We start from the raw sequence: 18503 nt of genomic DNA, 5'->3' as shown, positions 1-18503 counted from the left end.
CTCGAGTGACATGTAAATGACCACCTTGCTGTGTATTGATTCTGTGCTTAGCTGGATAATAATGTAGTTATGTTTGGGGCATTTTCCTCTGTCCTCAGACTCTGACCCTGTAAAAGAATAAACTCAGTGCTCATATTTTACATGTTCATATTTGTTATTATTTTAATAGTGTAAATAGTGTGAATTCTTTCTACTTTTTTTGTAATCACATTGTACTTAAATGATAAAACATGTTAATAAAAAAGATTCAAACAAATTAAAAGTACAGATTTAAATTAATGGATTAATAATGGGTCTCATCAGGTATTATACTGAACTTATATAATATACTGAATACTCAACTCCAATATGTTTGCTTTATTGATTTGTGGTTTCCATTCATATTTTAAAAGCAACTGCATTAAGGTGAGAACAAACTAGGTATAAATGCACCACCACCCGGTGGGTGTGCCTTCTGAATGAGTTTTTCCAATTCCATATTGTTAGTAAAAAATACATTTTGACTTACCAGCACGCCAAGTATTTGTATAAATTAGCCTTTACACTACATGGACTAAGAACTAAGACATCTATTTTTGTCATTAGACTTGGTGCTATTTGATGAAGAGTATCATGTCCACAGTAGGCCAGATGGATATTAATAGAAATGGTTAATAGGTTGGTAAATCCCATGGCATCAGCTCCAGTTTGGAGCTGCTTGTGTGAATATCAGCCAGCAGCATGGCAGCTTCTATAACTCAAGTTCACATTTCTCTTTGACTCCTTGGATATGTGGAGCATCCAAGATATGTGTTCACATGCAATATTTATACCGTCATAGAGAATCATAACTTTTCCACCACCTCTGAAAAGTTTTTCTACTTCTCAGTATTCCTCTAAGATGGAATAAATGACGTGTTGCGAATGGAGCCGTTGAAAAAATGTGCATGGCTCTAAAAGCCAAACAAAGCTGTTGATGGCCACAGATAAAACCGATTGTGACTTCTTTGCAACTTCCCTCTCTCTGCCAGTGCTGCCAGCTTTTCCAGCAATCAGCATTTTTCTTCTGGCACACGGAGAGCTGCAGTGAAGTCACCAGTGAGGGAGGCTCCTATAACAGTGGTGATGTTCTCCAAAGCTGTAGTTAAAGCACATCGGCCTGATGCATCTACTCTTCAGAGCGTGCACCTGAAACTACCGAAAGGAGACGCTGATTTTAGAGATACTACAAGTGATATGAAAGACTCTCCTCTTGAATACTATCCTTATTTTACATGCAATTTGTGCAGCAACACAACCACTGCTGTGCTCATACAGACACAGAGCACTCTAATACTTGCTCTCATTAGTCAATGTGCTAATGCAAATGGACAGTGTGTGTGTGTGTGTAGCTGCTGATGGAGGTAGACATAGAAGTTGAATAATACATGAGAGATTAAGCTATTTTCTGAACCTCATTACATTCTTATCTGTGTTTAAGAAGCATCTACTCTCTTTAATAATAAGTTTCTAAACAAAAATGGGCTAATTTCATTCTGAAATACAAAAATCGATTAGAACGTGAAGTTTAGATGATTTCAGGGACAAATAAAAGTGTGATTTTGTGAGCCTTTTTACAAAACAAATCATAACTCTAGATTATTTTTTCAACTTCACTTTTTATTTAGTGACTTTTTGACTGCCAAATGACTGAGTGTGAGAGTAGAAGGTGGTCTCCTATCCACCGCGCGGGGTGGTGGGAGGTCCTCACATGGCAATTAGGCCTCTGTGCTTCATTTCCCAACCGATCTCTCCGCACTAATTAGAGGTAATTAAAACACTTTCTTTCATTCTCTGTCTCCATCACAGACACATATACGTGCACACCTGCAAACACACACTATTTCAATAGGTTTCCAGGCATTAATTAAATCCAACAGAGAACGTCACTGAATTATCAAGTAGGATTTAGAATCAAGTTAATATGCGTTTCATCCTCGTAGCGGATTTAAGCGGCACTGAGCTTTTTCTCACTTATCCGTCTTTACACTCAAAACCAGCTTCCACACGTTTGCATGCGTTGCTTTTAAACAGAGGTGATGTGCTGAGGCCTACGCAGTATATGCAGAAAATGTAGGCTAATGCATGAACTCCTGTGTGTAGTATATGTGTGTGTGTATTAGATAGCTTAGTATGCACGCTGGATTCCCTCCCTCAGTCTGACTATACTTTTATGAATAATACATCACCTGTGCTAAGTGCACATCACTGTAGAGATTCACAACACCAAAGCTGTAGTATATACAGTATATATACATATATACTGTATATATATAGCTGTGTGCTTCTCTGTCAAATAGAAGGTGCTCACTGCTCACTCTTCAGCCCGACCTTTGTCCAAGTCAGCGGAATTATCCTTCCTTCTTCACAATAGAATACGAAGCCTTCACAGTCAGTCTGTGCGGTACTATTGCATAAAAGCAGGTAGCAAATGCAGCTTGCATGGTGGCAAACTGAGACGGGTGAGTAATCACTGGATGCCCACAGGTTCAGGAGGACCTTCATATTTTTCAGAAGCGAATGTTTTTCTCACATGTTACATTGATTCTGGTGGAGGGTTGGAAAAGCACATCCACAGCAAGTGATAACTCAGAACAAAACACACATATTTGGTGTAAACGACAGTGACCTCTGCAGATTATATTGACATTCATGTAGGAGTTTTGGAATGGTGGAGATGACTGACAGATGATTGACATAACGTAAAAAAATTAAACACAGAGATAGGAATGATGAACCACAGCTTTACGTCAAACTGACTAAAGACACATTGTGGCGTGAATATCTGTGCATTTTATTACATAAGACCTTCAAGCAGTGACGTGTGGTGGCCCGAGGCTACAGACTCACAATTAAAGCTTTCATTGCTACATGTTCGAAATGTATATTTATGTTAAATCTACATAAAACATAATCAGTTTGTTTTGTTTAGAATTTGTTTTTCATTCAACATATCGTTTATTGATAAATTACTGTCATTAAGAACGCACTGTTTGCAGGAGGAAGCGTGCGCATGCGGCTAGATAGTTGTGATGTGACTCATGTTGCTGGCTGCATTGATTCACTTATCTTTGCCTTTGTGTCAGCTGGCTGCTTAGTTCTCCAATCTGGCCAAACACAGGATTAGACAGAGGGCCAGTTTGCAACCGAGGCCCTGGTCATGGACCAAACCAAAAGGCAGCATGAGGGGGGTATCTGGTTCCTTTTGAATTGTGTCCCGGGTATGTTCCAAGCTGTGCTCCCCTGCTTGTGTTTATTGGTTTGCTCGACCCGTGTGCATCTTTCCCTCAGGTCTCTGCTAGGTACTTTAATTGAGCTAACATCTTGTTTTGCTTCCCATCATTTCAGTACATTTACAGTATATTTTGTTGAACTCTTTTAGGGACCCTATATCTCGGATCATTTAGTTATCTTTTAGGACTTGAAAAAAACACATTTTGAACTCTGTGCATCCACTGCTTGGTGTATAAAAACATCATTTTGCAAAGGTTTGGAAAGAGCATTTGTGAAAAACACACATCTTGGTGACTCCATCTTGCATACAGATATGTGCAATCATGATTCATTAAGCTGCGTCTAAGATTACATTTCCCGTATTTGATGCTAATATCGTTGAAAGATACAAATGTGCTTTGGAGGAAATGAGACGAGGTTTTTTTCCACAGACCTTTAAAAGGTTTAATTGAGGTTCTTCAGACAATGTCCTCTGGGGTATTTGTCTCCTTTTCCTCTGCGTTCATGTTGTATGGGGTTAGCTCAGGAGCAGTTCCCTCTCCCATCGCTCCCTTCACGCCGCCCGCGTTTCTCTTGTCTGACTCAGCTCTTTTCCACCGAGGATCGGCAGTCCAACGTGTTCAGACACACCTATTATGCACCATCGCAGGCAGAAAAATCCGCCTGCTTGTTCAGAGCTGCGTCCATTTTCGCTCTCCACATCCTGTTCTTTTAACAAGCGTTGGATGAAGCACCTTTAATGTATGTGTCCTGCTGGCCCGGCACTCCCACACAAACATGCATAAACATGCAACATCCTGCAGCACTTCCAGCGTGGAGGCAGTGGCTGGCGAGCATCATTCCACCTCGCTGCGGAGTGGTTTCAGCTGGCTGCAGAGGAGCCTGGAGCGTTTTGTGCCTCTCCGTCGGGCTGCTTCTTAAGTGAGCCTGTAAAAAAAAAAAAAACATGCTATACTATCTGAACGTGGGGAGCAGCGAGCTCGAGAGAAAGTGGGAGACGGATGGCAAATGCAGGGTGTAGTATATGGTAAAGGTCGTAGAAAAAACAAGATGCTTTTGAGTTACTGCTCCAGTGATTTGAAATATTGGCCCTGATCAAGGCAGAAAAGAGGTAAACGTTGAATAGAGTAATTAGATATCATTTTGAATTAGCTTATGTAGAAGCAGCCTTATCACTGTCTCAATTCATCTTGAAGTAAGACATGCAGGGGAGCTTCATCTCCAACGCAGCACGGTGGAGAACTATGCTGCGTTCTTGCAGATGAGAACAGAAAAATTAAAAGATGTTCCTCGGGAAGCATGATCCCTTTTTGGCAATAAGGCAGCCTTGTGTGCAGCTTTATATAACATGTAATATTTGGTCTTAGGTTAACGCATGAAAAACTAGCATTATTTAGAAAACACTGTTACAAAGTGAAAAAGGAGGTCCCATAACAATACATTGTTGTAAAACTTTATGAAAGATTCTGTCATTTCAGTTTCTTTGTTTTTTTCGACTATTGATAAAATACATTCTCATTTTCACACAATCAAGAAATTCCAAACTCCAAAAAGACCAAATAGGAATTTGCTATTTGACCTCTGTCTGCTGTCTGATTCAATGACGTGCTGAACTCCCTTTTTCAGTGCAAAGGGAAGTGGGGCGATGCGGAAGCTTTAACGCAGCACAAAAAAACTTGAAATATCCCACACTGAAAGATGAAAGCTGTTGTGATTCAACCTTGTTGTAGCACAGTTTGGCGTCAGTGTGGAGGAGGGAAAAGGTGTTACACAACAAGTGGGCTTCGAGTACTCCCACCAATGGTGCTACAGTACCACAGACTGTGCCAAATGCAACAGTGATGGGCGTAGGCTTAAGTGCTCCTGTCTCTCTTTCCTTCGCCATCTGTCTCGGTCGCATTGTTTCAAACATCATTCCCTCCTTTCCCTTTAATACAGTTGCGCTAGGTGTTGCTTGCTCTGGGTAGCTCCTTTCTCTGTGAACACACTGGCAATATCAGGATTGGAAAGAGCGTCCCTTCATCCTTGCAGAGTGAAGCGTTGTTGCTGTGTGTTTCGCGGCGTGCATTAGGCAGCCAAATACCATGTCATTGAGCGCGTGCATGTTGTTGGGTGGATCAGACAGCGCGGTAGGGTGCGGCTCCATGTGTCTACCTGCAGACATCACACAGCCAGCTCTGCACAGGAATGCATCCAAGGAATGTCAGTGAGTCAGTGAATAGAGAGGGAAGTGCACATGATCAGGACATGTGTCTCCTGAGGGGAGCACTTGTCAATCTGCTAAGATGTCATTGAGGTGGAAGCAGAGCATGTTTTATGTACACATCTAACACATTTGAATCCCTGGACTGATCAAGTTCTGCATTTACCAGTTACTGCTAATCACCTAATTTTTCATTGTTACATTATTTTTTTTTGCATAACAATTCAGTTGAAGCTTAGTTTGATACAAATAAGATACTCTTTGCTAATTCATTGCAAAAGAGCAAAGGAAAATCCAGATCATTGCAATACATGGAATTGTAGGAGATACAGTCTTAAACCAATCATAAAACTGTGCATCATGCATTGAAAAAGAACCGCAGAAATGTTGAGAACACGTAATTAGTTGTCATAGAATTTCACAATGTTTAGAGAAAAAAACATTGCTCGTGCATAGAGTATGGCTATACAGGCCTCTCCCTTCCTTCTCTGTGGTGAGATGAACTGAAATGGAAAGTTACAAGAGTTGTTTTTCGAATGTTACTTCTGCCACTCCCTGTGGTTAACTCTAAGGTGAGGTGAATGGCATTCTGCTGTATCCAGCCACGCTGTGTAATGTGCGACTGGGCGTGTCCCTTGTGTGGGCCCACCGCCGCCTGAGACTAATAAATGCAGCATTTGGCTTGTGACAAAGAAATTATTAACAGTTCGACCAAGACTTGGGCCTAATTGTGTGTGTATTCATAATTTCTTGCTTTCTTTAGGGTTTTATGAATTAATCATTTTAAAGTTTCACCGGCGTGAAGTGACCTTTAATCAACCTGACCTGAAGGATTTCCTCAATAACCAGGACTAACCTTTTTTGGGCAAACATGTTCACATTTCACAGAGATTTTTATGTTATAAGTATGGACATGTTGCTCAATCCTGTTTCAAACTGAGGTAAGAAAAAAAATCGGAGGAACGCCCTGTTACAGTGAAGTACACGGCTAAGAGACCTCAGCCAAAGGTTCAACATCTGAGAGCCGCTGCATCACACCGAGCTCTCGGCTCGACCTGATGCAGCACTCCACCATGATGGCTGGGACCTCCCGGGTCCTGAGGGGCTTTTCCAGAGTAGCGATGTAAGCTCACACTGCATAGAGGTCACCAAATCAATTATTCACCAGCATGCCTCACTATGGATCTATATATTGACTAATGTCTTTGGAGTACATTGCAGTGCACCAGTTGAAACCCTAACTTTAAACAGAAAAGTGCATTTGCTTGCTGTTCTGGGCCATCTGGTTTCCCGGAGTTGCATGAAGATGTTGACGTGAACATGCATTCTAGGTCATGTTTGACATCTTGTGCACACCGATAGTAGACGAAAGATGAAAGATTGTGACCTGTTTTTGCGATATAGCCTACATGTGATCTACCAGACTAGAAGTTGTGTGGACATCCCCTTAAAGCAGTGCTCAGTAGTGGCATGATGAGCATGACACACACACACACACACACACACACAATAGTTTTGGGAGATGTTAATTATTCAGTGACTAATTCAGTTCCAGAGCTTCACAGCCCAGCAGCAGCAGAAAGGTCATTGGGTGCAGGGCATCAACTTGATTTCTATACAGTCAAAAGGACCCCTGCGATCATTTGAATAGTTGAGATGCTACGAGACAGTTTCTCACGACTGACCGATACGCACAAACACGCACGCCCTCAATTCCACATGTGAACTTACACATGTGAACTTACTTCCACAGCCCCCTTGTTCGGCAATAGATTACAGCTTGAGGGTCATGATAAACAGAGCAGGCCATTGTGAGTTTTTATCCCCCTCCTCCGTCCCCTGATTATTCTAACAGACAGTGCACTCTGCCTTTCTGGGTTGCCTCTGCATGCCCATAGGGCACAGATTGGCACAGAGATAAACTTAGCATCAGCTACCCGGGTCGGACGGCAGCCCAAATAGAGATAGAGAGAATGAAGAAGAGAGAGAGAGAGAGTGGGGTGGGTGGGATGCAGTTTATGCCAGAATATATGAAACCCAGCTTTTTAAACAGGTCAGCTTTAAAACCGGGAGAAAGCAAGTGCAGTTAGTTAAGTTGCCCTATAGCAAGTTACTGGAAATAATGATGACATGAATGATGATACTAACTAGCGTGTTAGCCTGGACATCTGTGAATGCCACACTGGCCTCCATCACGGCCATTCAGCGCAAGTGTTTGCTGTAAATACCCTTGAGCTAATGCCATCTCTGCTAACATTACACTTCCATGAGAGGTGAAGAGGCTCTTTGCCTGTGAGCCCTTTTATCTGCGGCTCTGTGCTTTTATTTCTGACATGCTTTTATTATCATTCTTTGAATGGATCTGTGCTCTTTTTTCTCTCGTACCTTCTGCTGTGCTCTTATCACCATAGTAATGTGAGCTGTCTGCCCACGCTTTCCATTCTCATTAAAAAAAAACAATGGCTCTGTTGAATTTAGTTCGAAAACGGAGGTGATGTCCTGAGCATGTAGACACTTAAACTCTAAATGTTAACGATTACGATGCTAAACACTGTATTAGAAACAGAAATGGAGACAGAACTGGTGCAAATATCCTGTGGCCATAAACCAATGAGGGATTTCCCCAGAGGAAGTTGTCTTCCGGACACAATGCTTAAACAGGAAGTGATTTAGAAGATCGGATAAAATTGTTTGCTGCTTTGTTCCTGCATGTGTTGCATCACTTTCAACATCTTGTCATCATTTTAGGTTGTGTAAACCCCATTTTTTTTTCTAAAAACATATTGCAACGGTATCAGCACCGTGGTGTGTGACAAGCGTACATGTCATTCATTTATTCTCTACTGCAGGCAATTCAGCCTGCTCTGTGTTGATTACGCAACGCAGAGAGAGAGAGAGAGATCTGCATGGTCTTCAGCTTTTACCCTTGTGATGAGTGATCTTCTCCCACAGCCACAAAATCGTCAGCACACAGGCTTTGCTTCACCGAGGTAATCTGGCAAAAAAGGCTCGCAAGCACAGACGGCCCGGGAAGAGAAGCGGAGAGAGGCTTCAATCTGCGTCCAGGCCTCCGGTCACGTTCTGCTCTGATGACGAGCCCTCTGCTCTCCTTTCTATTTATTCCACCTCCACCTCCTCCTCCTCCTCCTCCTCCTCTCCCTACCCAAGGTGACCCTGCCCTGTGATGATGCAGCAGAGAGGCTTTGATAAAAGGGCTAACCTGAGTTCCTCTACTCTGTCATCTTTTTCTGCTGAACACTAAAAAAACATTTTGTGTCTTATACCAAAAAAGTAAAAAATAAAAACATAAACTTCATGCAGGAATAAAGTCAATATTTGTTTACCTTGAAAATATCCCCCTAAAAAAAGATGTTTTTCTACTATACTCTTATATCTTTAATATATTTCCCAAACCATTGCTATCAACCAAACATTTGTAAATGTATTTGTAACGGGAATTATTCGTACTTTGAAGAAAATGAGGTTCAGAAAAGAGTAAAAGAACTTGTTGTTTGCCAGGTTAGGGTCCCCAGACCTCCACAGAGTGTAAAATAAAGGCCTTTAATGTTTTTTTTTATTATCTGCCCCGTGGCCTCTTTTGCAATTGGGGCCCCCGGAAAAGCAAGCTCTCTCTAAGTAGTTGAAACAGCGTGTCACGTTATGGGGAGCGAGTGTAATAGCTCATCCAGCCACGCATACGGCTTTAAATGGTCTGCATCCCGCCATGATTCATCTCGAAGAACCTGCCTCTCTCACAGTCTCTTTTTCACCCTCTGACTTTGACTGTTGCCATGGAGACCAAGGGGCAGCAAAAGAAAAAACACATCTGTGACATGCTCACATGCATCCTGAGTGATCTCTTGACTGGGAGGTCACACGGAGCATATACGAAAGAAAGAGAGCGACAAAGTCAAACCCACACGGAGACAGACAGGATAGGAGGGGGTCGGGGGGGTCGGGGGGGGCAGACAGAGGGAGGATGCCAGGAGTGTGTGTCACCGCTGACTGGCCGGTAATCGGGCCGACACCATGTGCCGGCCAGCACAGACTCACCGAATAACCACTAGCTTTGAGTGTTCGAGTGTGATTGTCTTTAAGCGTGAGTCTTGATGTGACTCCAACAGCAGCGTTTTCATTCCCCCATGACGGGTGTCCCGGGGCATTGAGCGGGCTCATATAGGTGGACCGCAGTGTGTACCAGGCACAATGAGAGAAACCAAGACAGGAAGGCGTGTGTTGACCATGGGGCACAAAGAACATGAACACAATGTTGTATAGTATTGTATGTAGTGTAAAAATACATATTTATCATTGAAAGCAGGAGGTCCCTCGGATTGAGACAACCTGTGGGAAATAACAAATGTTATTTTAAAGTTTTTATCTCCTTTTAAAGCGCCTTCCCAAAAAGTGTGAAAACAATAAATTAACACACTTCTGGGACCTGTAATAATAAAAAATGAGTTAATGTTTACTAAATACAATTATTCGATTGGAGGAGAGATGGTGGTAAAACCACCTGGTAAAAAAAGGAACAATTGGACTTTCAAATTGCTTGCTTTCAATTTTATCTCTTGGTCTCACAGTCTTTGAAAGACAATTGTAATGGAATTTGCCCGCGTTGCCCATGACAACCAAGCAAACCACAAGAGAAGACGCTGAGATGAGAACCTCCAGAAAAAGTAGGCGGATCGTGAGTTATCTGTACTACTCCATTATAATGGATTCATTTGAGTTTTTTTGGAGACAAGGCGAAGAAGAAAGTCGTTTTTGTAGTTTTCATTATTAGGCTCATCGCGACAATTGTATTTATTGTCATTTACCATTGACATTCGAAGGATATATTTCTAAATTGGAAGGACAAAATTAAAATAAGCGTATTTTTTGCTGATAAAGCCTACACTTTCTCTCATACACTTGTCCCTCTTACCATTAAAAACAAAGACACAACAAGACATGTTGTTTTGGTACACAACTTTTTGTGTGTACAGTAACGTCTACATCAACACCCTCCACTGCCATCGTCATGGTGATGAATGCAGCCTCTTCTCCTTCCACTGGGTCCGATAGTCCCCCCTTTTTTTTATACCACAGTGTGATTCTTATGAATACATTTTCGAGAGGGCCCGGCACACAACGGTTTCCATGGTTACCTGCGGCATGCCAACGTTTTATAAGTGCGGGGGTTTGGGAGGGAGGGGAGGTGTATGGGAACATCTGTGTTTGAGTGTGTTGGGAGGAGGAGGACGAGGGAAGAGGAGGAGGTGGAGGAAGAGGAAGAAGAGGAGTAGAGGAACAGCAGGGGATGGATGATGTTATCTCCGCACTTTCTGCCTAAAAATGCGGTCTCTTTGTGAGGAGAGGGGCAACAATGTCCGTCCTCCATCTGTTTTGTCATGTCCTGCTGCCTTATTAGCCTGGGTGCATGTCGGGAAACGTGCAGCGCAGAGTGCATTTCACCTGATTTTTCAGATTTCAGAGCAATGTCATGGATGAAGACGTCTGGGTGTTTAAGCAGCTTCTTTACCCGGCTGTTCAAGGGCATAATAATCTGTGACAATACATTCAGCCTTTTTTTGGTGTTGCTGTGGTTGTATCATAGAGAGAACAGTACAAAATCTTCTCTTCACACTCATCAGGATGAAAGAAAAGGAAAAGGAGGAGATTAAACTGAGACAGGGAGACGGGTTTCAGAGAAAGAGGCAGAAAGAACTAAACTCGTCAGGGGAATGAAAAGGGTAAAATATTCATGAGGGAGAGAGACAGAGAGAGAGAAAGAGAGAGAGAGAGGGCAGAAAGGAAAGAGACAAAGAGTCGGACGTAGTGTCTCTATGTGTGTGAGCGTGATTCCTAATAAGAGACATCCCGCCGTAAAGGCTTTGTTAATCAAACGTTGTCTTTTATCTGCAGCGTCAGTTGCAGTCCGCTATTAATTTCAAGAGCGTCTGTACACTGTCCCTACAGGAACACATTTGCATGAAAATAGAGGGGTCAGAAAGGGCCGAGAGCACATAAAGCCCTCTTTTAGTTGTGTGAAGTTGTGTGTTGTGTGTGTGTGTGTGTGTGTCCAGTTTTGTTCCCTAAAGCACCACAGGAAAGTAGGCTTGTTGGAACATATATTTGAAACAGATACATTTTATACAACTTATTTATTTTTAATTTTAAATAGAGTGAGGGGAGTAGGTTCGAGGGCTGCTTGTTGATTTCACATAATTCTTATCATATTCTGCCCCCTGCTGGCCTTTAGCTGTCACTGCACCACTCACTGTGACGTTGCTGTTGACGTAACGTTTCCTGTGAGTGCACGTGTTGACTCTGATTTTTTTTTCTCCTTCTAAAAAACAGGTAAGGTAGGTGTCAGTTGCCTCAGAGGTGAACTTCTTAAGAGTCTGTACTTTTAGCTTCATCATGCCTACCAGAGTTGGAGGCCAACATTTACAGGATGTAATCAGTGATCATAATCCTGGTATGTTTTCACTAAAATATGTAAAAATGTGTGCGTGGGAGGATACGACCTCCACATACACTTATCCTGCATAACATAGTCAGAACATGGTGTTATGGTTAAGCTGACTTGTTGTGCTTTTAATGCCTGGTTGTTTGAGCCATTAAAATGTCCTAAAATTAAAGGTCATGATGGATGATCCACTCTAGCTCTCATGACAGCATATGTCTTAATTTCAGTTTATGTATGAAGCGAACAATAACAGCAGGGATTATTTTAAATAAAAATTTTAAAAAACGTCTCAACCCCTCGCGATAATCTGTGTGTGTGTGTGTTAGTCATCATACGTGTGCGCATGCATGAACAAATCTCTGCAGATCACAGATTGAACCTCTGACCCGCAGGAAAAGCAAAGGTGGCGGTTAGCCTCACCCAGCTTGTCAACTGTAGTGATTTCTCTGCTCCACCCTGGGATGGACCGAGGGACGAGGTGTTGCTGGTTTGACTGGTCTGAGGATCAGCTAACAAAAGACATTCATGTGAAGACGCTGTCTTAGCAGCAGTTTCACACTTCCTCTGAGCTATGTGAACGTTTTGCACTTTAAAGCCACCGACCTGAAGTGGAAACGGAGAAGAAAGTCCAGATTAGAGTAACTTTTTGACATTTTCACTAAAAAATTTTAAAAATCTAAACGGATTCAAATGTAACTCATTACTAAAACTCCTGACGTTTCTGAATAAATACCGAGGACCTCTGTGCAGATTATACTCTCACCCTTTATTATTCAGGATAACAGTTCTGATCACTGTCTTTCATTCACTTTATTATAATTCCACAAATTTCCTTTTTTATTGCCCGAGTGGCTTCTCACGCCACTCGGGCTGAGAGGTTTGGCGTCGGTTCAAGTGAAACTCCTGGGTGTTCTCTCGCTCACTTCACGAGCCTGGCATGAAAAACGTTTCTCTGGAATCTAACCTCTTTTCTAACGGCCCCTCGAGGTCTCCCCCAAAACCTTCAGGGTCACGAGGAGGCAAGACCCGGCTCCGTGTTACATCAGTGAGTGTTTTTCTTTATGTCACATGTCAAACAGGTGAGGAGGACTAATGGGTTTCACTGCAGCAGCTCCACCACAATATGAGGACACAGTATTTGCCAAAAAAAAGCAACGGTTGGCTGGAAAGCAACAGAAACTGCTGCGGGTTTGTACTTGTCCTCTGAGATCCTGCTGTCTGGATATTCAATCTGACTGTGTGTGTGTGTGTGTGCGTGTGCGTGTGCGTGTGTGTGTGTGTGTGTGTGTGTGTGTGTGTGTGTGTGTCATGCGCGTGATGTGATGAATCAAATCAATAGTCAAACTCTTCCTGTAACACTCGTCACACCTCGGTTCTTGTTAATTATTTTAATTATTGTGTAACAGTGTGTGAAAAGGGTTTTGATTGTCACTTTTTCAATGTAAAGATCTCTCTCCCCACTTGTGTCAAACTATTTGTTGTTTTGTGGAAATATAGTGCTTATAAACGCTAAATTGCATTACAGGTAAAAGCAGTTAAGAGAACAAACAGTTTAAAGACACAACATCCTCCTCACAAAGTCGTTGTGGTAGCGTTGTCTCTTCTGTGTTTAAGGGGAAACGGTTAAACAGAAACAAGGCCGGAGGCTTTGACCGGAAACGTCTGGACCATCAGGCAGAGAAAGGAACCGAATCAACCGTCCAAAGGTCCCCTCAATGAAACAAAACAGACCAATGATGAATGGAGTTTATGCATCAGATGTTTACACATGCACATACGTCACATCCAAAATACAACTTAGGTCCTTTATTACAAATCAAACTGACGGTGAATGTTTCCTCAATAACTGTGTGTTCAATGAGTTCAAGAAACATGTCAGATTCTGCTTGTGTTTCCTGTTTTCTCAGCAGACGCATTTCAGGTTAGACAGCTAATCTGTTGAGGAAAGAATCCTCTCCTGCTGAGTGGGGTCTGTCACGCAAGTGTGTTTGTGTGCGGGTGAGAGTGAGCGTACGCAGGCCTGCGCACATGAAGGTGACGTGAAGTCCCGCAGCACGCATGAATCCAGCCTTTACATTTTGATGACTGGAAAAGAAAGGCAAATGTTCTTTGCACAACACGTGTGTCATATAATGTATCGACGGCAGTGACAAAGTACATTTACGGAAGTACTGAACTGAAGAACTACTTTGAGTTACTTGTTTGTCTTCCATATCACAATTTCAGTGTTTTAAAGTGATTAATAGCCCTCTGCTGGTATTTATTCACATTCAAGTTGAGTTATGTATAATATTTGATTAAGTATCATGTGATATCTACATATATATATATATATATATATATATATATATATATATATCATAAGATTTGTCCTATCCTTTTTACGTCTTTAAGTTACAATGTTTCAAAGAAATTTGATTTAGTTCAACCTCGACTTCCCCCTCTGACTAAATGTTCATTGCAAGGCGTCTGACTCATTCGCAGCACAAAGAGAGCGGGACGAGGCAGACTGAGAGGCAGAGCCGGGTGAGAAGTGGAAGAGCTCGTTTGACGGTCTCCCACGCTTTCTTCAACAACAACCTCCTTCAGTCAAAAGTCACCTCACCGGTCCCATCCCTCCAACCTCCACCTCCCCACGGAGCTCCCATGTGACTTTTGAAGTGAGGCACACGCTGTTGTCGTCGTTGTTCGCCTGGTCTGAAGTCGTAAAAAAACGCAATGACTAAAGGCTGAGCGATTATCAGCCAGTGGAGAAAGGCAGAGTGGGCATTTTGTTTGATTATGCCCAACACGACCCACCACTTTTGTCTGAGGAGGAAGGAACTTCAACTGATGAGATCTGATCTGATCTGGATGCTTCATGGGTTATCCTACACAATCACACCCGCTCACCACTAACATGGTGGTTATGCATCTCGAAACATTAAGACCGCAGGCTTGATCCAAACTGATAAAATAGATGAGCCGTTTTATTATCTTCTAAGTTCAACGTTTTCTTCCGTCGTCGTTGAACACGTACATGTGTTTAAAATAAAGGAGGTAAGATTTCTGATGGACGGAAGTCTTAAAATACTGTGTTGAAGCGACAATGATCACGCAGGAATGTTGTGTTTGCGGTTTTCCTGCATTCCTTAACAGCTCACTCACACTTAGTTCTAACTGTAAATGCAACAACAGTTTGTACGGCGCCCCTTTTTCATGGGATTACGCGTGTATCAAAGCAGAGACTGAGCCCAACACAAGAGGGAAGAAAAAGGACGCACACAAACATCCCTCCAATAACTTTTAGAACATAATAGAGCATGTTTTGGTGTAATGAGTGTACATCCTGCCTGCATTGTTCCATGGAAACGTGTGAGCCTGTAGAGCTGCTCACAAGCCTGTGAGCATGTGTCTGAATAGCTCACAGGACACAGATCTTCATCCCAGTTATCTGCAATAAGTTGCTTGAGTGTAGCTGGGTCGAGAATACGTCTTATTTAGCATCACAGAACATCTACTTTTCCAGAAACTCAAGCCACTGTCTGGCGCAACAAGTACTAAAAATTGTAATCCATCAGTTATCAAACATTTCCTGTCACATGACTAACCAATTAACCAGCCGATCATCTCAGCTGCAGAAATCATCACTGTAAGTCGGATCACTAAGTTATTTCCATAACAACAATGTAATAATATCGTCCTCTTTAATCAGACTAAATGATCAGCAACATCCACAGCAGAGGCCTGAAAAATCAGCAGTGTTGTAAAGCAAAACAAACACAAACACTCCATCGAGAATTCCTGAATCTACCATAACACCTGGAAAAAGTACTGACTTGTTGCCTCCATTGATTGTGTGTGTGTGTGTGTTGTGTGTGTTGTGTGTGTGCATTAGCTCAAGTGTTGCAGGAGTCGCGCTGCAGCATGCGGGTCTGCTGTGCCCTCTGCGTTTGTTTTCACTGTCATCAGTGGGAACAATGTGATACCATCAAACCCCCGGCCTCAGCAAATTCACTGGAAAACATCATCGCTATGGAGACAATCAGAGGAGACTGTAATTGAAAAAGAAAACCCTCAAATAATCAAGTGACACAGCAGCAATCACCACACAACGGAGTCTATGAAATATTGTTTAGGGGTCTTCCAGGGAGAGCTGAGAAGATGTAAAACAATAAAAACCACACATCCTTTCGAACCTCAACTTTTACAATGCCAGGTAAGAACATCCAACTGCAAACACATCACAACCCCGTCTCATTATTCACGTGAGCTCCTCGGACGTTTACCCAACAGCGACGGCAAGCTTCGCCTCCCGAACATTCAACCCGACGCCAACAATCCGGTACGACTCAAACCGACGCTTACAGTTAGGAGCACTCAAGGCTCAGACGAGTGCTCACACGCTGGAAAAGTGGGACGGATTTGCATCTTATTTCCATCCCTGTGTGATGCCTGGAGAGAGGTGGGATGCCATTAAAAAACCAACTGTCTTCCAGGAGGAGGGATGTGGAAAAGAGAGAGGTCAGGAGGGGGTGGGGGGGGGGGCTAAGCAAATTGACACGGATGTCAAAAGCATATTGGTTTGTGTGTCTCTCTCCAAACAGTCGTGAGATCAGCTCTTTGCCTCGGGCTATTGTGCACCAACTACTGCAAGCCTGGCCCAGGTGTGCATGGCCTAACTTCTGTTGGAGAGCAAACTTAAAATAAAGTATAAGGACAAAAGCATTCTTTTTAGGCTAAAGCCTCGCAGCAGCACTCTCAGCCTCGTATAAGTGATTGTAAAGTCTTGCTAACAAAAAGCAGGTGAAGAGAGAATTAAAGAATTACAGGTGGGAGGACATTTAACCATCCATAAATTGAGCAAAACTCTTCTCCTGGGAAAACACGTTACACACTGGGCAAGAGATGAGTGACATCTAACGAAGGAACAACAGTTTCCCGGCCCCTTGATATTATACCCTTTAAGTAGTACATGTAAATTCTTTATTCTTGTAAATCAGCATTTGCTGGAGATCCGTTTTTTGGTGTTTCAGGTGTGTATTTATTGTCATGCGTACCAGGATCAGAGTGAAATGAGACATTCTTCACAACAGAGGCATTTAGGTTGAGAGCCACTGGATGTGACCCCCTAACGGTGACTACAGTGCGTGAAGTGGTTGAACCTGCATCTATAGGACCAGCCTATTAGTGTTTGGATCAAGGCCCATTCTGCAGTACCTCTACTCCTGAGGCTCTCAGTGCCTTTTCTTGGTCATTCTTTATTTGGGTATTTTTTTAATACAGTCCTATTATGTCTCACTGTGCCTTTTACTGTTTAAGGGAGTATTTGGCACATTTGGTAATAACGCTTAACGTTATTTTCTCAGGTTTGATCCCACAGTTTAGTCCAACTCTTTTTTCCCCCTCATGTCTGGGCCTCCGAGCTCTTTGTCAAGTCAGCATCAAGTCAGACCACCATCAGCAGCTCAGGTACATATTCCCAGCCCCAGAAACACACACACACACACACACACACACACACACACACACACACACACACACACATCCTCTGATCCCTCCCTCACTGTCCTGTCCCATGTCCTCAGTGCAAACACAAACAAGCTCCAGGAAAAAAGCAGGTGTTTTTCCACCGGGATGAGTAAACAGCAAACCAGGATCCAGGAGCGTGTGTGTGTGTCCGTTACAGAGAGAGAGAGAGAGTGAGAGACATAGACTCAGTGAGTGTGGGGGCAGGGGGCTTAACGGTTTCTGTCTCAGTGTGTGTTTGTAGCGTAGTCTTGAATATTGCTGATTACATCTTTTAAGCACTCTCATTTTCTAAGAAAACTGTTTGTTTTCACTCGGATTGTTTCCTTTCATCTCCTGTTCTGGGGATTTTATGGTTGTCTTGCAAATGTATGTTGCTGTTTTTTCTTTATCTTTATCATAATCATCACAGCTCCATGGATCATGGAGTATAGTCCACATACAACAGTTTAACATGTGTCATAGATTTAAACTTTCATACGTTGGAAACTAATAGTCCAAAACTTCTACATCCAAAACTATTATAAACACACATTGACAATAATCTGTTACTGTTTAGTTCTATAGTTTTGCTGTGCTGTAAATCGATGTTAACCATTTGAATATGGTAATGTGTAAAACCATCTGGACTACTTTAATCAAGTGGACCATTGTTTTGGTTGCATCTTTATTCATAGTTTAATTTGCTCTCTTTGATGTAGGTTTCGGGACTTATTTGCCTTTTTTTTTTACCTGCAGCTCTGCAAGCTGATGCTGATCTGTCCTCCAGGGAAATGGAAACAAGCATGTGTTAACGGGAAACTGAGGAAAATGATTTATTACATTCAATAACAGTATAATTATTATTTTATGATCTTCATAATAATTTAACTTGAGTAATCCCGCAACATATTCTGATACAAAACCAGGTTGAGAATACAACCTCAATGCAAAGGTTAATTTAATGGACAATACTTTGTTCTATGACTGTTGACAATGTCACATGATCCATGTCAGCCCCGTTTTCATTGAACTGTAGATGTAGAATGATCAAATTTATTCCAGCTGATCGAAGGTGATTAGAAAGTCCCAGCATCCCCACTAAGA

At 42.4% G+C, this 18503-nt stretch overlaps 1 protein-coding gene across 1 annotated transcript in view; it reads right to left on the bottom strand.

The window, feature by feature from the left end:
• si:dkey-13p1.4 (transmembrane protein 151B) overlaps positions 1-18503 on the bottom strand; it is a 158309-nt gene that overhangs the window by 103049 nt on the left and 36757 nt on the right. The window lies entirely within an intron of this gene.

The sequence above is a fragment of the Pungitius pungitius genome, chromosome 14, assembly GCF_949316345.1.
Source record: "Pungitius pungitius chromosome 14, fPunPun2.1, whole genome shotgun sequence".
Taxonomy (NCBI): domain Eukaryota; kingdom Metazoa; phylum Chordata; class Actinopteri; order Perciformes; family Gasterosteidae; genus Pungitius; species Pungitius pungitius.
Note: the sequence above shows the minus strand (reverse complement) of the source record. Positions and strands in the feature narration are given on the sequence as shown.